This window comes from Callospermophilus lateralis, chromosome 19 (assembly GCF_048772815.1).
Source record: "Callospermophilus lateralis isolate mCalLat2 chromosome 19, mCalLat2.hap1, whole genome shotgun sequence".
Taxonomy (NCBI): domain Eukaryota; kingdom Metazoa; phylum Chordata; class Mammalia; order Rodentia; family Sciuridae; genus Callospermophilus; species Callospermophilus lateralis.
Window position 1 is genome coordinate 26,942,528 of NC_135323.1, and position 23,023 is coordinate 26,965,550.

The following is a 23,023-nucleotide window of genomic DNA, read 5'->3' on the forward strand; positions in this document are numbered from 1 at the left end:
CTTCTACAAACTGAGACCTGTGGAACCGAAAGCCCCCGGGTAACCTTGTCTCCTCTACAACCGTGCTGGCCGGGTCATTTGGTCACAACTGCCAACCCGTGGATCCCCGGTGGGCGTGGCCCTGAGGCAAACCCTGTGGCCACTCAGGCCTCACACAGCCACCTTCTCCCCTGTCCCCAGCTCCTCGAGGGGCTGGAACACACACAGCCGGGCCCCATGTCCACAGATTTTTACCAACTGTGGGTTGAATATTTGAGAAATAAAACCTGCAGCTGAACTGAACAGATTCTTTTCTTGCCATAATTCCCTCAACTATGCAGCGTAGCAGCTACTACCATGCCAGTCACATTAAGTCATCCAGAGGTACTTAAAGCACACGGGCCATGTGCCCGGGTCCTGGGCAAATCCCGTGCCATTTTACCCACAAGGCTTGAGCCTCCTTGGATTGGGGTGCCTGCCTTGGGGGTGTTGGATCTGAGTCCCCTGGATACCAAAGACTCCTTGCAGCCTAGGCATGGCCGTGGGACAGCTTCTGGCCAGTGAGACATTCCCAAAGACACGGGCAGAACTTCTCAAAGAGCAGGTGTTGGCGGCTAACCCTTCCGTCTCCTGCCTGGAGGCTGTAGCCCCTTAGATCAGGATGATCAAAGCCACTGCCTGTGACAGAGGGGATGGATGGAAGTGAGGGACTGGTGAGCTCTAGGCATGTGTCTGTCCCTGAGCTACGTCCCCAGACCCCTCTTGCCATGTTCCTTGATGACTCTTTCAAATAACTTCTGCAACAGGATGGGACACAAACACCCTGGAACCGACCAATCCCATAACTCTCAAAGCTCCGACTCCAGGCACGTTTCGAGAATGAGAGAAGCCCTGCCTTCCCAGGGGCTCGTCCAGTGCGCAAGTGCTTTCCTTCCCCCAAACCTTGCCCTGACCGCCTATAGAATGGGCACCAGTCGGCACCCTTAGGAAGGTCAGATGGCAGCAATGGGTGGATGGGACCCACTTTTATAAGGCCTCAGCTCCATGCTGCCTAATGAGCTGCCCTGTCCATCAACCTCGCCATTGTGGGCCTCATGTTCAGCTGCTTCCTCCCACTGAGGTGTCTGCAGAAGGGTGTCCTTCCCTCTGCCACAACCCCACCCAAAAAGCCTTGTCCCCTCCAGCCAAGGTGGCCAGCCTCCCACCTGGCACACGTCTAAGGCTGGGAAAGAGGTGACAGTGGGGAGTACTCCAGGATGTAGGCTTCCCACTGGCCTCTGGACCCCTGCGCTCTTCACGACGTCACCGCCACACAGCGTCCACTGCCCAGTTACCGGGTAAGCAGCCGCCCTCTACCCACACCTGCTCCAGGCCACACCATGGAGGGACCCTGAAGACAGGCTGCGTGGATCGAGCCACTCCCAAAGGCCAAGCAGTGAGACTGCACCAAGAGGAACCCAGACCCCCAGACGGCCCGGGCAGCGACACCCAGGGCTGTCCACGCGCCCCCTGGGGGAGAACAGGACTTTAGTCACCTCCCCCAACTTCACCCTCTCTCCACAGGAAGCGGCTTGGAGAGGCTGTCGCCCACTTTTCCACGGGAATGGAAGGTGCACTCGGAGAGCGGGGAGCACGGCAGGCTCCACCTCAGGCCTGGAGCAGGGCTGCGCCTGGGGCTCACATTGTGAATTGGCACCGTTTTCTCCTTCCACCCCCACTCCCCGCACTCCTCTCCCCCAAAATCACTCCTCACCCCCCCACCCCAGGCAGAGCTCTCCGTCCTGGGCACCACCCAGCCCAGGAATGAGGTGACCCAGACTTGGAGATGGCACCGGAAAAATCTCAAAAATCTCCTGAATTAACAAGTGAGTTACGACTCTGACCAACAACACCCCGGAGTGTGGCCTATGAATCACCTCTTTAGAAACACCCAGCCCCTCTGGTGGGCAGAATCCCAGCCTCTGGGACAGGAGTCCCCTGTGCTTCTCCTTTTAAAAAAAAAAAAAAGAAGTGTCTGGAGACTGGGCACAGAACGAGGTGCCTGCAGCTAGTGACCACGGATATGAGCACCAGCAACGGCCACTGAGCACAGTCACTCGCCCGTTTGCTGAGTACGTACCAGTCCCCTGATGCCTGCTGCGGCTCACCTCCTCCCCCAGGTCCCCTATTTCATGACGCTGGCTCCCGAGGCCCCATATGAAGGCCACATTCACTCAAGTCAACCTCAAAGAAGTCTGAGGTCAAAGGGCACGGTGGAGCAAGCCTGTGATCCCAGCCACTAGAGAGGCTGAGGCAGGAGGATCGCGAGTTCAAAGCCAGCCTCAGCAAAAGCAAGCCCTAAGCAACTCAGGGAGACTCTGTGTCTAAATAAAAGACAAAATAGGGCTGGGGATGGGGCTCAGCGCCCAAGTTCGCGAGTTCACTTCCCAGTACCCCACCTCAAAAAAAGGGCTGGGGATGTGCCTCAGTGGTGAAGCACCCCTGGGTCCAATCCCCAGTACTAAAAAAAAAAAAAAAAAAAAAAAACCAGTTTGAAGATCCAAATGATGCAAAGAAGCAGTGCCCACTGGGATGATTGTCCCAGGATGAACCATTGTCCCCTCCCTGGGGCTGGATGTTGCCCACTGGTCCTCTGCACCTGGAGAGACGCACCTGCAACGTCAAGCAGACAGAGGTGGGTCAGCTGACTTCTGTCCACCTGGGGAGCTGAGCTTGGGACTTGCGGGGGAAGGGAGAGGGAGAGGGTGCTGGGGACCCCATGGGACTCACGTGCCCCAGCGCAGCCTCCACCACTGAGCTGCACCCCCATCGCTCCTCTCCTGCTCCCCAGGGGGCTTCCAGGGAACCAAACTTTATTTCTTGGAAAACGAGCAACAATCCAGACGGGATCCCAACTTCGGCAGCCGCCTGTGTGTCTGCCCCCAACGCATCCCCTCCCACCCTGGCGCCTGGTCAGCTGGAAAAGACATCAGAGGGAGGACCAGCCTCTTGCCCACGCAACAGCACGGCTGAGTGTCGAAACCGTGACGAAACACTCCGGGTGCGAGGGCACACAGCGCAGAGTTCAAAGACGTCAGAGGCCCTGGCAGCCAGCCCAGCGGGGCGGGGACAGAGGCTTCGGGCAGCTGGGGGTGTTCTTGGTCTGCATGTGACCTGGGGGAGGGGCTGCCCACTTGTCATAAATAACTTTTTTCTCCTCAACAAAAGTTTGTAGAAGACTCAGGTCCTGCACCCGAACACAGCACGCTGTCCCTTTCCAACTGTTTGCACACCCGAGGGCCTTGCCTGGAGGCTGCGGGATCCGCTCCAGGACTCCTCAGGCCCCTCACCCTATCACCAGACCAGAGTCGACAGAACATCTCTCAACACCGGACCCTCACCTAGGGCTAAGCACTTGCCCAGCAGCTCAGCCCCAGTCACCCTGCCCAGGCCCTGGGCCAACGTGGTCCACTGTGCAAAGGAATTTGGTGACCTGCTAACATTTGTCAAAAAAGAAAAAAAAAAAAAAGTGTGGGGTTGTTCCCCCGCCCCCAGCTCTGGGAATTGAACCTGGGGGGCTCTACTGAGCCACATCCCAGCCCTTTCTGTATTCTGAGACAGGGTTTTGCAAAGTTGTCCAGACTCACTGGGACAACTCAATCCCTGAGTTGCTGGGATTATACGTGTGCGTCACTGTCACAGGGTTTATATTCAACCACGTCGCCACCCTTGAACCCAAGACTCTCATTCTATGAATTTATCCTGAGAAATTATCCAAGATGCAACGACGCAGCACACGGTGAGTCACAGAAGCACTCAGGACACACACAGGCCAGGCCAGAGCAGGTTCCTGATGCCCTGCCCCCACAATGGCCTCAGGGACATGCAGAGGGGCCGGGAGGGAGGGAAGCTGCAGACAGCCTCTCCATGGCCAGATCCGTGCCTGATTGCCCTTCCTTTTGCTTTTATGCATTTTATAAAGTCAGTGGTTTGTCCTTCACCGTTGGAAAGATGGGACAGGAATCGCGTGCTTTTAAAAACAAATCACCCAACTGGGCTCCCCACCCGGCACAGGAAAAGGGTCCCCAGGCCTGGTCCTAGGCTGGCCGGCAGGCAGGACCAGGAGCTTCCCAGGGAACTGAGTGGGCAGCAGGACAGCAGGCCGGGGCCTGGCTGCAGGTCTGGGCCCCCAGAGGGCCAGCCAGTCACCCCCTCCCAGCACAGGGCAGCAGGCTAAGCCAGGGGACCCAGCTCCCGCAGGGGACCTCCTACCCTGCCCAGGCACAGCTGGAGGGCCCTGGGCCACCGGGGGGGTGTGGCTCCCTGGGCCTGCCCCCCAGGTGGGGAGGCCACCCCTGGGCAGACAGCCCTCCCGGGTCAGGTTTCCCCCGTTATTTAAAGCCGGCTCCCGGCGGGCAGGGGCAGCCGCCTGGTGACCAGGATGAGCCCTGGCGGCCCTGCCCGGGCCCGCGTGCCCATGGCAACCGGCGTCCTGGCCTTGGAGACAGGCTCCAGGCTGCCTGCGCAGGGCCTCCCGGGCGGGCGGGTGCAGCTCCTGTCAGGGGCCCTGGCTGGGGAACAGGACAAGCCCATGTCCCGGCTGAGGGGTCCTCAGGTCAGGCCCACGGACAGACGAGTCCCCACGGCCACCGCCTCTGCCACACAGGGGATCACCATGCAGGTGGGAATGTGCCACCAGCTCATGTGAACCAGGACACCTGGCCCACACAGCGCTGGGACCAACGGTGGGTGCTCCCACCCTCGAGGGACCCCAGGCTGGGAGGGGACAGAACAACAGATGACTGGAATTAAAAACCACAGCGTCAACAGACAGCAGGGCGATTCGCACGGCCAGCGGTGGTCACCCGGGGGGCCCTCCACGCACTTCACCCCCAGTGGGACGCCTCCTCCAGGGACAGTCAGTGGTGACGCTCCCAGGGCGGGGGTGGGCAGCCAGGCAGGCTACACTAGGGGATGTCCCAGCAGGATGCCACCGCCTCGGGGGACGCCTCCCGGCCCTGCAGCACCCACCTCTCCTGGACGCCAATGCTGAGCAAGGCTCTGAAGGGGTGCCAAGTGCCCGGCTGCCCAGGAAACCCGACCGCCAGCCTGGGCCGCCCACATGTCGTGGTCGGGCAGAGCAGGGCAGCGGCCTTGGCTAGAGGCTCAGGAGTGGGCGAGGTGGGGACAGGCCCAGCTGAGTGGCTACAGCGTCCAGGGCCGGGCAGGGCCGGGCAGGGCAGGCAGGAAGCAGTGGGTGCAGACAGGCCTGGCTACAGAAGTCAGGCAAAGACCCCAGGAGGCGCTTCGGCAAGGAGCCTCTGAGGGCCTCTGGGCGGGGCGGCCCAGGGCCGGTGGGTGAGGGCAAACGAGCTTTAGGGCAGAGTGGGGCCGGCCTGCACTCTCAGGCAGTGGGCTGGGAAGGAAGAGTGGAGACCCGGGGGGTGGGGGGACCCCAGGCCTCTGGCTTAGATGATCCAGGGGACCCTGGTGCCCACAGAAGAAGGAGGCTGAGTCTCGGACCACAGGATTCCCGGGACCCTCTGGGACCTGTGCACAAAAGGGCTGGAGGCTTGGGGGGTTCTGGGCTGGAGGGACAAGCTCTGAGACGTGGGGTACAGCAGAGGCCCTGATGTGGATGACCCTGCCCGGGAGGCTGGAGATGGAGAATCAGGGAACTGAGGCCAAGAAGACACAGGAGACCACAGGGAGGTGGGACTGGGGGTGGTGGGGAGGCAGATCAGAGGGCATCAGGATGGGCGGGGGACAGAGCTCAGCTGGGAGAGCGCTGGCCTCGCATGCACCAGGCCCTGGTTCGATCCCCAGCACCAAACAGCAGAGGGCATTAGGAAGGCGGCAGGGGGCCGGGCAGCGCCCGGGGGCAGTGGAGGTGGAGCTGCGGGGTCTGGGGAGCAGGGAAAGGGCGCAGAGCAACCTCCCAGAGGCCCCTGAGAGAGCGGGGCTGCATGGGGACAGCTGGCCCTGGGCTGCAGGCCGGGCTAATGGGTCCTGCAGAGGGTCCCCCACCCAAGGTCAGGACTCCCAGTCTCCCCCCTTCTCACAGGCCCAGACACTGCGCCACAGAGCCCCTCGGCCACCCCAGGAGGGTCACCAAGGGTCCTCAGCCACAGAGAGCTCTGCATTCGTCCTGTCTGCTGGGGAGGTGCTATGGTCAGATCTGCAATGTCCCCTCAGGCTCATGGGCTGAGGCTCGGTCCCCAATAGGACCATGTTCAGAGATGGGGCGTTGGGAAGTGCCCCATCAAGAGGGCTCCGATGGCCGGTGGATTAACCCACTGGAAGGGCTAGGGGACGAAGTGCGTCACTGGAGGCGCGTCCTGGGGACTATACCCATCCCTGCTCCCTCCTTGGGTTCTTCCCAGCCGCCACCAGCCGCCCACCTTCCTCCACGTGGGCCTCCCGCCGTGATGGTCTGGTCACCTCAGGCCACAGAGCCGTGGAGCTGGCCGACCGTGGACCGGACCCTCAACCTGTGCGCCTACACGACCTCGCCCTCTCTGAGCCGTTGACCACAGGCCCTGTCACAGAGGGGAGCCTGGCACAGAAGGTGGCGTGGAGGTCCGACACAAAGGCCCAGTCAGGGTGGTGACCTCGCCTCCCTGCCCGGGAGCAGTGCCCACGGCCCTGGGAGCTCCGGGTAGAGCCTGGTCTGCAGTAGGCCCTCTGTCACGCACCTTCAGGACGAGGCCACAGTGGGAGTAAGGCCACCGCAGTGATTCTGGGTGGTGCCAACATCACGAACAAACTGTGACGTCACTGGACAGCGCGACTTCATGGAGCCACCACCATATATTCAGCCGGTCAACTAGAATGTCACGTGGCGCGCAGCTGAGCACGTGAGCGGGTCCAAGAGCAGACACAGGAGGAGGCGGGCCAAGCCCCAGCACCCCTGGTCCCCACCCTGAAGGAAGGACAAGGGAGACACAGGCTCAAGTGCACCTGCTCTCAGGAGCTGGTCACCCAGGGAGACACTCAGCCCCCCCCCACCCGCCTCGCAGCCCTGGGGCCCAAGGGTGCCAAAGGCTGGGGTGATCCCTGCACGGGGAGGGCCCAGGGCCTCAGAGGACAAGTGCCCCTTATGGAAGTGGCAGTGACAGCTGCGTCACCTGCTAAGCTGCACCTCCCCAGGGACTGCCTGGACATGGGCTCTCCTATCCCCACCAACAACACATCTGTCCCCAGATGTGGCAAGGCTGGCAATGGGCCAGCAGCGAGCCCTGGCACCTGGTGCCAGGTGCTGCCTGGCCCTGTGCTGCAGGGACACATAGTTGCTTTTAGCTTCTGCGGAGTTGGGGACAGAAGGAGGGCCTTGAGGGTGCTGGGCCAGCTGGGCCACGGAGCTGGTGCTGTGGCACAGGCTGGGGCTAGGTGGGCAGTGGGGAGGGGCCAGGGGGGCAGCAGCTGGTGGAGGCAGCCCAGTGCCAGGAGAGGCCCCGGGGGTCTCCCGGGACCCCACGCACACGCCAGACATCAACACTCCTCCTCAGAAGACCCAGGCTGAGCAGCGCCAGGCCCCTCTTGTCGGGAAACGCTGGGCCGTGCGAGCTAGAGCCGGGGTGATCTAATCCCGGGGCGCTGGCTCCCGCCACACCCACCCAGCTGGCCTCTGCCCAAGCCTCCCTGCCCTCCACCCACCGCAGCCTCCCAGCAGACGCGGTGGGGGGAGCGGTGCCAGGAGGGGCCGGGCCGGGGCTGGGCTGAGGCAGGCCTGGCTTCCAGCTCCAGACGCCCCCTCAGGCACAGCCAGACGCTGCCCCCGCTGGCCTCAGTTTCCCCACGTGTGAAATGAGAACTTGCGCTGGGAGTCGTCCAAAGGCCTCCGCAGCCTCTGCCCCAGCTGGGAGGACCACCCGACACCCACACTGCATCCAGCCTCCTGCACGTCCCCGCCCCCCATTCTACGGTCACTCTGGGCCTCCAGCCACCCTCTCTCTGCAGTCAACAGGTCCAGCCTCAGCCAAGAACAGTGGTGCACACCTGTAATCCCTCCAACTTGGGAGGCTGAGGCAGGAGTGTCGCGAGTTCAAAGCCAGCCTCAGAAACTAGGGCGACAACCTGTCTCAAAATATAAAAAAGGGCGGGGGTGCGGCTCGGTGGTTAAGTGCCCCTGGCGTCAGTCCCCGGTACCAAAAAATAAAATGACACAGGTTCAGCCTCTCCTCAAATGCCCTCCTGCACCCCGTCCTCTTCATTTCCACCAGGCACTCCCCAAGCCTGCCCTGAGCCCCTGCCCCTGCCCCCCGCACCCTAGGGGATGCCGGGGACCCTAACTAAGTGCAAGCCCTTTCTCTGCCTCTGCTTAACCTGCACCTAGAACCGGGGCGGGACCCTGACCTGGGGGAGGAGGAGCTGAATGACACCTGTCACCCACAGCGTCATCCACTGCTCACGGGGACCAGAGCTCGGGACAGGATGGAGGACCGGATTCAAAGGCCAGATGGAGGTTCAGGAGGGAAACCAGGAGCAGGGCACAGGGCAGGGGAGCAGGGTGCAGTGCGAAGGAATCTCGGCAGCTTCTGGGCAGGTTCCTGGGGCCGGGCCAGGCCAGGCCGGGCGCTGATGGGTGACAAGTCACTGCTACTGTCTGCATGGGGTGTGGCCCGAATCACCTGTGCTAGACTGGAGGCCTGGCCCCAAAAGAGTGGTGGTGGGACCCTTAGGAGGTGGGACCTGGCAGGAGGTCCCTGGGTCCCCGGGGGCAAGCCCTGGGTGGGATTTATGCTGAGTTAGCTCTCAGGAGGGCAGGCAGTCATGGAAGGAGGAAGGCTGGCCCCTCCTTGCTCCCACTGGATCTCTCCCGCTCACACACGCTCCTGCCATGACTTCAGCCACCACACTGTGACACAACCAAGGGGCTCTCACCAAACACCAGCACTATGCTCTTGAACCTCCCAAACCGTGACCTCAGTGAACCTCTTTTCTTTATACACCACCCAGTCTCAGATACTTTGTTATAGCAACAGAAAATACAACCGTCTCCCATCATCCACCCCCTTCTCTGGAGTCATCCACCCCCTTCTCTGGGGCCGGGCAGGACTCTCACCAGCCCACACATTCACACACACTTACAGGCGGGCACACCAAAGCCCAGAGGTTCGGCAACCTGCATCTGTGCTGCCCGGCTCCCGAGCAGGCTCTCCTCCCACGCACTGGAGTGGAGACAGGTTTGGGCAGATGTCCATCCCCTGGGACCTGCCCATCTCGCCTGCACACAAACACCGCGGCCTGTGCCCAACAGGCCCCGAGCCCAGGTCCTCCCTTCACACACTCAGTTCCCACTGCAGACCCACTGAGAGCCACCAGGCCAGGGAGCCCCCAGGTGAAGTGCATGGACGGCAGCTCACACCGTCTGGCTTTATGGGGACACGCGTGCCCACACAGGCTCTGTGCGTCCCTCTGCTGACACATCTCACACCTGAGGCACCCGGGAGGGGACGGGGATGGGTCCTGCAAGCTAGCCCACAGCTGGACGGCTGAGGCCCAGCAGGCAAGCGGCCAGCCCACAGGAACACTGGGAGCTGTCCCTGACACCAATGGCAGGCAGCCGCTCACCAACTGTCACCTGGAGAACCCCCGGGGGCCAGGACCTGGGGTGAAGCTGCTCTCCTCCTTCCAGGGCTGTGTGAGGCCAGGCCACCTGCTTGCCCTCTCTGGACCCCAGGCTTGAACTCTGGGAAAGACACTGACGAGGCTCTGCCCCTCCCTCACAGAGCAGAGGGGAGGGGAGCCAGGCCCTGGGTGCAGGGGGCTGACCACCGCCTGTCTGTGCACCCCCTCACTGAAGGACAGACCCAGCAGGGCCTGGGACCTCTTCCTGGACACCATGGTCACATGGAGCCAGTAGGGTCAGCATCAGCAGGTGCTGTGCTCAGGCAACAGGCATAAATGGAGGTGTGGAAGCTCAGAATGGCTAAGTGACTTGCCCAAGGTCACACAGCAGGAAGAGTTGGGGCAGCTTCAAACCAAGTCTGCTGGGACCCAGAGTAGGCACACTCCTGGTCCCCGGTGTCCCCTAAATTGAGCCTCAGCACAGTGCCCCATCAGCCCATCCGGCCCACTGCCCATGCTGGCCTGGCCCGCAGGAGGCCTGAGCGGCCCCACCTTGGGCTGCTCCGAGCACGTCGTCCCGCCTCCCGGGCTGGAGGGTGAGGGCCTCGCCCCAGGTTGTAGGGAAACCCTGAGGAGAGACTTCTGGAGGCCTGGTGGGCCCTGGACACCAGCAGGGACCCCACAGGTATGGAGGTGACGCCCAGTCTGAAGTGGGCCATGCAGAAGTGTCCGCGCTGCCAAGGTCACAGGCTTTCCTGGATCTAGGGTGGGTCATGGAGGCAGGAGAGGTCCTGGAATGGGCTGGCCATGACCGAGACCCCAGGCTCTGGGTCACTCCGGGCACCCCTGCTTCACCAGCCCCGGGCACAGAAGGGAGTGAGCGGTCACTGTCCCCACCCAACAGGGAGCCCTGAGCTGAGCCCTGCGCACTTGCCACCCCACACCCAGTGCCCCAGAAATCCCCAGTGCCCTCGGCAGCCCCTCCAGGGGGGCGGGACCCAGGGTGCATGGAGATGCAGGACCCTGAGGGGACAGCACCAAGACTCGCACTGCCCAGGCCAGCGCCTGGGGTCCCTCCCCTGGGAAGCCCTTCCCAGTGGTCAGCCTCATCCAGCAGACCCTGAGGACCTTGCCTGCTGGGCTCCACTGGACAAGAGACAGGGCTGGAGGGACCTGGGGCTCTGAAGAGCAGAATCAGGAACCGGGCGCGGTGGCCCAGACCTGGCTGGGGAGGCTGAGGCAGGAGGATCCTGAGTTTAAAGCCAGCCTCAGCGACAGCGAGGGGCTAAGCGACTCAGTGAGACCCTGTCTCTAAATAAATACAAAATAGGGCTGGGGATGGGGCTCAGTGGTCAAGGGCCCCTGAGGTCAATCCCTGGTACCAAAAAAAAACAAAACAGAGCAGAAGCGGTGCCACGTTCCCAAGCCTGTCCCTGGGGACGAGCACCGGCCACACTCCACAGTGGTGTCATCACACGCTCGTCCTCTCCTCCCTCAGGGCATCTCGGAAGCTCTGTCACTGACTGCACCCCTGTCCCTGTCCAGTCACCACCGTCTGCTCCAGAACCTGCCAGGAGCTGTTCCGCTGCCACGGGCCCCTCCCGCCTCCCGAGGACCAGGCGGCACCTGCAGGAGCACAAGGAGCCCATGCCCGAGCCCCCGCAGGGCTCTGCAAGTCGAGCGTCCCAGCCCCGGACCTTGGTTTCCCCGTTGGAAAAAGACAAGAGGCCAACATGTCCTGGGGTCCCTTCCAACTCGACCACTCCTGGCTCAAAAGCACAGAGCAAGCTGGGCGCAGCGGCCCGCCTGAGGATCCCAGCTATTCAGGAGGCTGAGGAGGAGGACGCTGAGCCCAGGAGATGCAGGGCAGCCTGCGCAACACAGTGAGACCCTGTCTCTAAATGAATAAATGATATTTATTTAATTAATATAATTAAAATAATTATATTTTAATTAAGAATACTAGTAAATAGCCAAGGTGGGTATGGTGGCCCACACCTGCAATCCCAGCAGCTCAGGAGGCTGAGGCAGGAGGACTGCAAGTTTGAGGCCAACCTCAGCAACTCAGGCCCTAAACAACTTAGCAAGACCCTGTCTCAAAAAATAAAAAAGGCTAGCTATGTGGCTCAATGGTTAAGTGCCCCTGGGTTCAATTCCCTGTACCAAAACAGAAAGATAAAAAGTTGAAACTAGAATAGCCTAATTTGAGGCCAGGCATGGTGGCGCATGCCTGTGATCCCAGTGGCTTGGGAGGCTGAGGCAGGAGGATCACGAGCTCAAAGCCAGTCTCAGCAAAAATGAGGTGCTAAGCAATTCAGTGAGAAACTGTCTCTAAATAAATACAAAATAGGGCTGGGGATGTGGCTCAGGGGTTACGTGCCCCTGAGTTCAATCCCCAGTGCCCCCCTGCCAAAAAGAAAAGAATCCACTAATTTGAAAATGCATTTAGTCAGGTGTGGTGGTGCACGCGCCTGTGATCCCAAAGACTCAGGAGGCTGAGGCAGGAGGATCCAGGTTCCAGGCCAGCCTGGGCAACTTAACTCAAAAAAACATTTTAGGGGGTACCAGGGATTAGAACCAAGGGACATTCAACCACTAAACCACACCCCCAGCCCTTTTTATTTTGAGATAGGGTCTCACTGAGTTGCTGGGGCCTTGCTAAATAGCTGTGATCCTCCTGCCTCAGCCTCCTTAGCTGCTGGGATTACAGGGAGCACCACCACACCCCCTGACCCTGTCTCAAACTAAAAGTCTTTTTAAAAAAAGGAAGCTGTAGCTCGGTGGTAGGCGCCCCCAGGTTTAAGTCCCAGTACTGGACATGCGCACACACAATGTGACAGGGCGGAGACTCAAGTCCCTGAAGACACTGCTGAGCCCCATCCCAGCTGCCCACCCCTGGGCTTTTCTTGCAATGAGCAAACTCCTCTGCCCCGACCTCTGCATAGGCCTGCTATTACCTGTGGCAATGCACCCCCCACTGACCGTCCCCCGGGCCACCTGCAGGGCTGGAAGGGGCTCTGAAAACCAGGGGACTCAGCCAAAGGCCAAGTTTCCCCGCACCGTGGCCGGTGGCCCCTGGACCCGCACATCAGCTGCGCACATCAGGTGTGGGGCTCAGGCCGAGGCTCAGCTTCCCATAGGCCACCCACCAGCTGATCCTCACGGAGGGGACCTGAGTTGGGCTGTACCCGGCTCAGGGAGTCACAGAGCCACTGCCACCATCTAACCCTAACCCTAACCCTGAGTGCCACAGCCAGGCTGGCCGGGCAGCCCCGGGGGACGGGGAGAGATGGCAAGGGCTGGAATGGAGGGACCCCCACCAAAATCCCTCGTGACCTTGTTTCTGACTCCTGGACATTCCTCCAAGGCCAGGAGGGGATGCAGGGGGGACAGCGCTGGGGACCTGACCCACGGGAGGCCACAGCTCTGCCCGTAAAGGTGACAGGACAAGCATGGCTGGGGGTGCCTACAACTGGGGCAGCTGGGGGCACGCCTGGAGCAGGCACGGGCTGGGGACACTTTCCAGACTGAGGGTCATCCAAGCTGAGGTCTGCACAGGACATCACACAGGGAAAAGCCACGGGGCCGGGATGTGGCTGGCAGAGTGGCCCATCTCGCGGAGAGCCCAGGAGAGGTCGCAGCAGAGCCCACGCTGGCTGCGCAGAGGGACAGTGCGAGGCCACCCCACGAGGCCACCCCAGGGAAGCTTCTTTCAGAGCTGGGGCCGGTGCTGCCTGGCAGGGAGGCCCCCACCCGGCCAGCGCCACCCCCCGGCTGGTCCCAGGGAACCTCCCATCACTCCTGAGCATGGTGCTCACAGCACACACAGCCGTCTCTGGCTCCCTGTCCCCACTGTCACCCCCCAGGTGCCCACCCCACCTACTTCCGCTCCCTAAGCCACCCCCAGTGCTCCTTGGGAAAGCCAGCTCTCCGGGACATCTACACGGAGAGGGAGTCGCCAGCCCCCAACACCAGCCCAGGGGGGGCACGGCTCGCAGTAGGGCCTGTGCCACACCCGGGTGCCAGCCCTGCACCAAGGACCAAAGCAAAACAAAACCAAAACCAGCCTCATCCCACTGCCTGGCACCCAGTCCAGGGCCGGGCGAGGGGCAGATAGCTCTCCCTGCAGAAGCAGGACCAGGCCCAGCCCCGCCGCGGCTCGCAGGTGACGGGCATTCGCAGAGCGGGAACCAGGTGCCCAGCTTCCTTCTGAGCTGGAGTGGAGGCTCCTGAAGGGCTGGCCTCTGAGGTCATCATGTGACAAGTTGAGAAAATGCGCTTAGCTGGGATGGTGGCCAGCTTCTCCCAGCAGAACACGGCGAGCCTCCCAAGTCCCGTGCCACACAGCGGAGCTAACTTAGATGGCTCCCTGAGGCTCAGAGAGGTGAAGTCACTTGCCCGAGGCCACAGAGCAGGCCAGTGGTCAGGCTGGGACTTGAACTCCCATCCGCCTGCCTTCAAAGGCACTGGTGTCTCCACTGCCCCCCGCTGTGAAGTGGGGAGCCCTGCGGCACTGCTGAGGAGAGCCCTGGCCTAACCCAGGGCAACCAAGACCTCTCAGAGCATCTCCCACACATCCGCCCGGGGCCTGGATGGGGCCTGGATCGAGATCCAACGGGGAGGATGTGGTCTGCCCACCTGCCCGGGCCACACCCTGCTGGCAGCCAGGATGCTCTGGGGAACCAGGGCCGCCCCCTCCTTCCCAGAGGCCCTGCCTCCCTCCCAGCCTGGGCCTCACCCCACAGCCACCACACCTGAAAAACCAGCTCCTGGGTAAACAGCCCCAGCAGGCGCCGCACAGGACCCGGGGGGCTGCCAGGACCACCCTGGAGCTGGGTGGGTGGGCGAGCAGGGTCCCCCGCTCTAGGCCGCCACCCAGGAGCACCCAGGCCCCACGGCACCCGGCTGGCAGACCAGAGTCTCTCCAGGCCTCCCGCCGAGTGCCGGTGCCCGGGTGGGTCCCAGGAGGCCAGGCTCTGAGGAGACACGGGGTGGGAGCAACGTGGGGCCCGGGGCTGTGGTGCCGCTGGGGCCACCCTGACTCATGGGGAAAGGCCAGGTCCACCTCCTCAGGCCCAAAGTTCAAACCCCCAGGTCTCGGGGCTGGTGCAACTCGGGGCAGAGCACCCGCCTGCCCACCCCAGCTCCATCCCCAGGACCCCAAAAGCCTACACTCTAGGACACCACGCCAGCCACGCTGTCACCCAGGGGACGGTCTTATGGAGCCAGATACCCATGGTTGGCCAGAGGGAGACGGACAGCTCTGGTTGGGTCCCCACTGGTGACGCGTACCCAGCAACCCCGCACAGACCCACGACCAGCTGCCACCTCCATTTTCTAGATGGAGAACCTGAGGCCCTGCGGATTCGGCAGGTGCCACGTCACATGCAGCCAACCCGAGCAGGCTTGAAGTGGCCCTATGAGGGGCTTCTGGGAGCTGCCCACACAGAGGTTCGTGGGGACAGCCACTGTTCCTGCAGGGCCACGGGCAGCAGCAGATCCCAAATGTTTTGTTAACCAAAATTTCACCTGGAGTGCTCTCAGGCGGCTCCTGCGAACACGGTGCTAATTGGCACAAAGGGACCCGGGAAGCTGGAGCCCCACGAGGCTCTCTGGTCACCCATGGGCTTAAATTCTCCCAGCTGGGGCTCGCGGTGGCCCCACAAACCAAGTGTTCTCTTCTCCTGTCTAAAGATGCACAAACCGGGGGCCACACCTGTGATCCCAGTGGCTGGGAAGGCTGAGGCTGGAGAATCGCAAGTTCAAAGCCAGCCTCAGAAACCCATGGAGAGGCCCTAAGCAACTCAGCCAGACCCTGGGGATGTGGCGCAGGGGGTAGGCGCCCCTGGGTTCCATCCCTGGCACACACACAAAACACGAATGGGGGGGTGAGGACCTAGCCCACCCAAGGTGACCGTGCTCCTGCCGCGGGGCAGCCTCCCATCTCCCCGGCCTCCGCCCCACCCTGGAAACAGCACAGAATCCCCAGCTGCACAGCTGCAGGTGCAGGGACCAGACGCAGGCCAGGGACCCCTGCCCGGGGCAGGGCACAGAGGTGGGCAAGACATCACAGGGCCCTGCCAGCTCCCCGCCTGGCGCCGCCCCCGCCCTCCAGCTGTCCCGGCCCCAGGGCATCCATTGTTCCAGAGCCCACCTGGACTTCGGAGGCTCAGGGTGAGGAGGCAGCAGGAAGCTGTAATTTCATCGCGGGGCTCGAGGTATGAGTCACCAGAGACGCCGGATGAAATTCCAGCTCTGAGGACCGAGGTGTGCAGCCCTCTGGGTGCAGGGTCAGCTCCCGACAGGGGCTCAGGGTGGGTGCAGGCCGAGGGCTGCCCCCCAGATGGCCCCGCAGTGGAAATGAGGAAGGGGCACCCCTCCTCCTGGGTGGTCCCAGGGGCACAGGGCCCAGTCGGCTGTCTGCTGGGTTTCCACCTAGAGGACAGTGGGGCTGCCCCGCCCCAGAACAGAACCAGGACCCCATAGAGCCACTGCCAGGGAAGGCGTCGGCCAGTCTCCGGGGCCACGTCTGCGATCCCACGTCTATGACACTGGAAATGCAAAACTAGAGGCAGAAGCCACAGAGGAGCAGTGGCAGGGCCTGGGCCAGGGAGGGGACTGACTGCAAAGGGGTCGCAAGAAGGTGCGCCAGGCAAAGTACCCGCCCGCGTGGCCAGGGGGCGGGGCAGCTGGCAGGCTGTCCCTCAGACCTCCACCACAGACAGACAGACCCATCCACAAATGAATGTGGACATGCTCCCAGTGAGACCCAGACCTGGCGCCCTGCAGGTGCCTCACCGGCTGGAGGAGTGACAGGCAGGTGATGGACAGACAGACTTCCTTTTCCTGTGGCTCTGTCCATAGCCAGAAAATACAGCCTGATCCCGCCCCCAGCAAATAGGCCTAACCTCATGCTGCCCTCTAGAAGTTTCCAGAAGGGGTCCCATCAGGAGAGTGTGGAAGGGGAAAGGCCCACGCTGCCCCCAGCTGCTGGCTCCCCTCCCCGCTGAGCACTCGGCCCGGCCACTCAGCACCCTGGAGCTACCCAGTACCCAGCACCCAGCCACGACTTGCCACCTGTGGTTTCCCACCCTGGCTGCACTCCAGCCCTGCTCTGAGGTGACCCACACACCCAGGCTGCCTGGGCCGGGCAAGTCGGGAAGCACCATCTCCACTTTGAATCCAAGCAAACTGCCCAGACTGGGGTAGGGGTGACAAGTGACATGGAGGGATGCTGCCAATTCCCGGTGACCACCTGCCACGATGTGGAAGTCCCACCAAACTCACGCTGAAATGTGACCCTACTCTGACCCTCTAAGAGGTGAGCAGCAGATGGGGGCATGAGGGTAGGCCCTGGGTCGGCATTAGTGACTGCATAAGAGGAGGAACAGACCTGGGAAGCACGCTTGCTGTCACCACGTGACCTGCCGGGCCACCTCTGGACTCTGTAGAGTCCCCAGCAGATGCAACCCTCTGTCCTGGACCTCAATGCCCTGGACCTGGGTAAACCTTCATTCTTTAACAAGGCCTCGCCTGCGGCATCCAGTTACAGCAACAGCAAAGGTACTAGCAACAGCAAAGGTACTAAGACACCTCTATTCACCAGAGGGGACCAAATGCAGACCACCCCAGAAGCAGGATCTCCCCACCTTTGAATGGTGGGTGTCAGAGAAACCATCTGCTAGTACTTGGACCTCGGCTTTTGCAAATCTTGATGCAAAGTCATAATTTGGATTCTAACAGGGTATTTCTGGATACTTCCCTCCTCCCAGCATCTCTCTCTCTTTTTGGTACTAGCGGTTGAACCCAGGAAGGTACTACCACTGAGCCATAGCCCCAGTCCTTCTAATTTTTTAACTTTGAGACAGGCTCTAAATGGCTGAGGCTGGCCTTGAACCTGTGATCCTCCTACCTCAGCCTCCTAAATCGCTGGGATTATGGGTGAGCACCACTGTGCCCAGCCCACCTTTTCCTAATATGCTGTTAGGACCACATTGGCACAGAAGCCCCCAAAACAAGGGATTCCCAGGCTGGGGATCCCCAAGAGCACCAGAGACTATCCACACTTCACCCTCCAGGTCACCCAGGCCTAATGTGGGCCCTTGGGTCACAGACTGGAGAAAACCCCAGGAATTTAGGTGGACCACGGGTCATGCAGCTTGTGGCAGAATGTCCTCAGAGCCTCAGGGGGAGCCCAGACCCCAACTCCAGGCCCAGCTACACCCCAGGGTAGAAGACTTCCGGCCCAGTGAGAACCCTATGACGAGTTCTTGGTATAAGTCCGTCCCCAGTGCTGCATTATCTGTTGTTTACGGAAATCCAAATTTAACCGAGCGTCCTGGACTTTGTCTGCTAAACCAGGCAACGCGAAGCAGGTGGTCCTGAAGGAGGGCAACAGGTGGGCCCACAAATAGCTCCAGGTCAGCGGCCCAGGCCAGGGTCAAGAGGAGGGTGTTGGGAAGGAGGCTCTGTTCAAGAGAGCCCTGAGTCGCCCCAAGCCCATGTGGGGACCCAGCGCAACCTCGCCGCTAACTCACCTCCACGTGGAACTGTGTCCACTTGACGCTCTGAACACAGCCCCTGCTGCTCAGCCACTGCGACTTACTTTTCAAGTGGACATGTTTCTCCTCCTCTCCCTGCTCCTCCCTAACCTCTCCCCGTCCCCGGTCTCAGGGGCGACAGGTCACCTTCCTCCCATCCTAGGCAAAGCTCTCTGTCCTGAGCACCACCCACCACGGGAATGAAGCCATCCAGACTTGGGGATGGCACCAGAAGGTCTCAGAAATGACCATCTCCCAAACTAACACCTGAATTACAACTCAGGACGCAGGGAGTGTAGCCTTTGAGTCACCTCTTTAAAAACCCTGTTCCCAGTGATGGGCAGAATCCCAGCCTTTGGGACAAGAGTCCCCTGTGCTCCTCCTCTGCCAGCAAAGCTATAAGCCTTGTTTTTCTTTTTCTCAAAACCGTGTCCTCCTTATTGGATTTGCGTGGGGACAAGGACCCAGCTTTCAGCAACACACGGAGCCAGTGCTGAGCCCCTCGCTGTTCTCAGCCAGGTCTGACATAACTGAGTGGCCACCCCCGTCAGATGTCCCTGAGATGGAGGACCTGGGCACCTGGTGGGGGGCAAGGCAGGCCGAGGTCCCCCCACCCCACTCAGGCCTGGACCGTCCTCCACATCCTCGAAGCCAGGGAACCTAAGAGCCCATCAGGTCAGAGGGAAGGGAAGGGGACTGAGGCCAGGTCAGTTCTACAGGAGGGGCGGGGTCCAAAGAGCAGGCCACGGAGGGAGACAGGGACACACACACACACACACACACACACACACACACACCCGCAGCACCCTCCACCCACCTGGCCCGCCCTCCGCCACACCCCGTGCTGCGCGGACAACCAGGCTGGGAATCGCCCCAAGAAAGCAGTGGGGTCCAGACCACCCCAGGCCCGGCCAGGGCACGACCTGCCCCCCCAGATCACTGGAGGGATTCCGGGAGGCTGGCCCTCCTGCTCCACCAGGAACCTTGACACCCAGAAGCCTCCAACGTCCCCTGTCGCCAACCACAGGACACATCCCACTTTCTCCTGGCCAGCTGTGTTCATGTCCCCCCACCTCAGCTCCAAGGTCCTGCTGGGAATTTCCTTCCAGTTCCCGGAAGGTCCCCTGTCCCAGGGGTCCCACTCCCTCCCAGAAGCCCCTCAGTAAACTGAACCCGGCTCGGCATGGGGCCCACACCCCCACCCCACCGGGGGACCAGCTCTGCTCCCAGGTGTTTGTGAATGAACCCAGCAGGTCCTGCTCCCCGGGTGGCCCTGGGGCCTCTGCAGGGCCCAAGGAGCTGGCTAGTCCCCAAGAACCTGGCTGCCCAGGGACAGCAGAGTAAGAACAGAGAGGGGCAGGATGGAGGAGGTGCGGGGGGCACAGCCTCAGGCTAAGGTTCTGGGCGAGACAGTGGGCGAAGGGGAGAAAGTGGCCCCCAGTCCCGGGGAGCGGAAGCTCCTGTGGTGGGGACCCTGCCGCAGAGAACCCAGGAAGGCAGCAGAGTCCAGGCAGCAGGACGTCATCCATTCTTTCCTCATGGGGCCGTCCAACAGGTGGCTGAGGACCAGACCTCCTCTCCTGCCCGCACCCGGCGCCACCAGGACCGATGTGAGATCCGAGTGAGATCCGAGTGAGATCCATGTTGGGACAGCCTTACTTACGCTTCCACCTGAGCCAGGGGGACCATTTAAGGAAGCCCCCAGCCCCTTCGAAGGGTGGGAGAGCCCCGGAGGTTGAGGACACTGGGCGAGGGCAGCAGTGTGTGTGGAGGCCAGGCTGGAGGGCGAGGCCGGCAGGGTCCAAGGGGCAGGCCAAAGATGGAGCTGGTGGGCAGAGAGAGCCATGCAGGACAAGGGTGACTGGGAGGCCAATGAGGGGCTCCAAGGTCACGCTCCAGACACGAATCCCCCCAAGCTGTCACCCACCACATCATGGAGACACAGCTGAGGCCTCGACGACCGAGCTGTCACCAAACCTGTTACCCACCCAGCCCTGCAAGCCCTGGCCTCTGCAGAGACTGCAGGATGGCCACCCCCCAGACCCCAGCCTGTGTCCCTGCACTTCCCAGGCGGCTTTCAGGCGCCAAAGCTGTGTCAGAGGCTCCTGGGCTCCCAGGAGACCGCCCCACAGGAACAGATGAAATAATTTGTGATGAACATACTGCAAATACTCGGCCTTCTCCGCACCCAGACGACAGTCTATTAAGTAGGTTAAGCTCGCCCAGGAACACGCCGCTTGGGCAGGACCATTCTGCCATCTCCATCCCTAAGTTCTCCCATATTTCAAGTGAGGTGGAAGGAGCGAGGCTGAGTCCCAACCCTTCCTCATTTCCTCCAGCGGGTCCTCTGGGACCCTCGGAGTTGGAACTGATCATTTCTAGGTCATCCTCAGGGCAGATACAAAATGGGGTGGGTACGGGCGCAAGGTTCCCACGGCCCGGAAGCAGTTTGGGGGTTCTGGTACTCTGTCACCTCTGGGCCAGGCTGGTACCTGCTCAGAAGAGGCCAAAGTCAATCTCACACCCGGGGCCCAAACAGGTGATTCATGATGGCCCCCGTCTGATGGCCCCCATCGTGGCTGCCCTGGTGACCAGCCCTTCCCCACCACCAGCCACCAGCCTCCCACCACTTCCTCCTGCTCCGAATAAATAATCGATGCCTGTGCCCTTTCCCGGTGGGAATGACGCTGCTGAAATAAATGGGCTGCTGCGAGGCACCTCCCAAGCCTCGAGGCCCCAGGCCACTGCCAAGGTCCCAGCAGCCCAGGCTACAGGGCAGCCAAACACACCGGGCAGGCGATGGCCGGAGGGGGCCAGGGTGGCAACGGCTGCCCTTCCCCTCTGCTGAGCAGTAAGAGAAGCCCCCACAAATCGGCTGCTCCTCTGGAAGCTGCCCTCCAGGCTCAGGGCATCCCCACACCATCTATCACACTCCCGCTGAGAGCCACGCTGCCCACATGCCCACAGGAAGACCCCCGCATGGCAAGCTCCCGTGCCTCAGCTGTGAGAGGGGCACTGGGCCAGCAGGAGAAGTCTAGTCCTGGGAGCTGGGGTCACTGGGCCAGCCACAGAGCCTGAGTCCCCTCCAGCTCTGCAGGAGGGCAGAAGTCTCAACTGCGGGACCCCCACTTGCCCTGGGCCCAGGCCAGGGCCCGGTCCTTGTCCCTGGCTGCTGATGGCTATCAGGCCCACCATTCCCAGGGGCTCAGGGTGGGGGTGGAGGAGCATCAGGCACCCTGGCGCCCCTCCTCCCCCTGCCCGCCCATGTGCAAGAACTCAGAGGCCACCCACAGACCCACTCCCCCAACTTGCGGCACTGGGCCCTTTGTGCCCCCCCCCCCACGGCACGGAGCCCTTTGTGCCCCCCCACACTGTCCTCTAAGTCTCCCCCACCCCCACCGGGTTCGGTGCCGCCACTCCGAAGGCCCCCTCCCCGGGACCCCCGAGGCCCCGCTGAGGCCCCGCCGCCCGCGGCAGCGCGCGCAGGGCGGGCCTGGCCGCGCGGGTGGGGGGCGCGGGCGCGGGGCGCAGGACCGGGGACTGTCGGGGGCGGACCGCGGCCTTCCCAGCCCCCCACCCCGGCCGCCGCCCCCGCCCCGCGCCCCAGCCGCGGGCAGCCCACTGACCTCATTCGCCAACTGCGGCAGCCTGCGGGCGCCGGCCGGGCACCCCGCGCCGGAGGGCCGGGGGTGGCAGCGGGGCCCCGGCAGGTGGGGGCGGCCGGCCTCGCCTCCCCCGCCGAGGATGACCCGGTCACGTGCCAGCGCCCCCCGCGGACCCCGGCCCGCGGCACCTGGCGGGCGGAGGCCGATCGGGGCGCCCGCCCCCCGCCAAACTTTCTCCTACCTTGGAGGATCCCCAAGCGCTCGGCCCGCGGCGCCCCGGGCCCGGCCCGCGGCCAGGACTCAGCTCCCGCCGCCGAGAGCTCGGAGCGCGGAGGGCGCGGGCGGCCGGCCGGGGGCTGCGGGCCCCCACCCCCGGCGGCTGCGGCGGAGGGCGGGGCGCGGAGCCGAGAGCGGGCGCGGGAGGCTCTTTGTTCTGTAATCCCAGTAAGATTGCCAGCCATTCGCCCCGGCCCTAATCCCAGCCCCGCGCAACACCACCCTCCATTGGCTGCCATTTACATACGGGATTAGCCCGCCCGCCGCCGCCGCCCGCCCGCCGGGCACCGCGGGCAGCTCGGCTGCGCCCGCCCGCGCGGATTAGGACGACGCCGCCGGCCCGGTCGGCGGGTCAAGGTCACCGGCGGCGCCCGCGGCCCCCGGGACAGACCCCAGACCCCCGGGGCCGCCCCGCTGCTCCCTCTGGCTTCGCCCCGGCTATATTCCCACGGCTGGGCCCTAGGCCCTCGGTCAGGCTTTGTCCCCCGGGATGTGCAGAAAGGCAGTGACATGCCCAAGGTCGCAGCAGATCCTAGTGGACCCTGGGTCTCTCCTTGACCTTCGGATCCCCTATCCAGGCTTTCCCCTCCCCACCCACACCAAGGGCCTACTGAACACGCCTCCCATCGCCCAAAGCCTGTGTCCTAACTCATGGCCGGTGACTACGCAGCACGACGCAGCGCCCCGGGGCCTGGCCATGCCTTTGCCGCGATAGGCCACTGTGGGGTCCCCAGCCCCAGAGTGCTCCTGGCCTAGGTGGAGTGGGCCACAGGTAGATGAGAAGCCACCAGGTCCTGTCAGAGCCCACAGGTGTCCCCGCAGCGCCAAGGGCAGGGTGCTCGGGAACCCAGGTAGCTTAACCTGGGCTCAGCAGGCCTCCCCTGGCCAGCCCACAGCCCACCAGACTAACGGCTCCTACAGGAGCCCAAGGCCCAGCCCAGAGGGGCCCTTGGACCCACACAGAGCACCTGGGATGGGGAGTAAGACCACAGGTGCCAGGGACAATTCCATGCAGCTCCCTGTGCAGCCCCTCTGACCCACCTCATGTACTCCGCATGGCCCTGGTTTGGCAGC

The 23,023-nt window shown here is 62.7% G+C and overlaps 1 protein-coding gene across 1 annotated transcript in view; it reads right to left on the reverse strand.

The window, feature by feature from the left end:
- Positions 1-22,031, reverse strand: part of Gtf2ird1 (GTF2I repeat domain containing 1) — an 81,254-nt gene extending 59,223 nt beyond the window's left edge. Inside the window, exon 1 of the mRNA XM_077105990.1 lies at positions 21,915-22,031. The gene's annotated coding sequence lies outside the window, so the exon portion shown is untranslated. The remainder of the gene's footprint in view (positions 1-21,914) is intronic.
- Between the last annotated feature and the right edge of the window lie 992 nt (positions 22,032-23,023).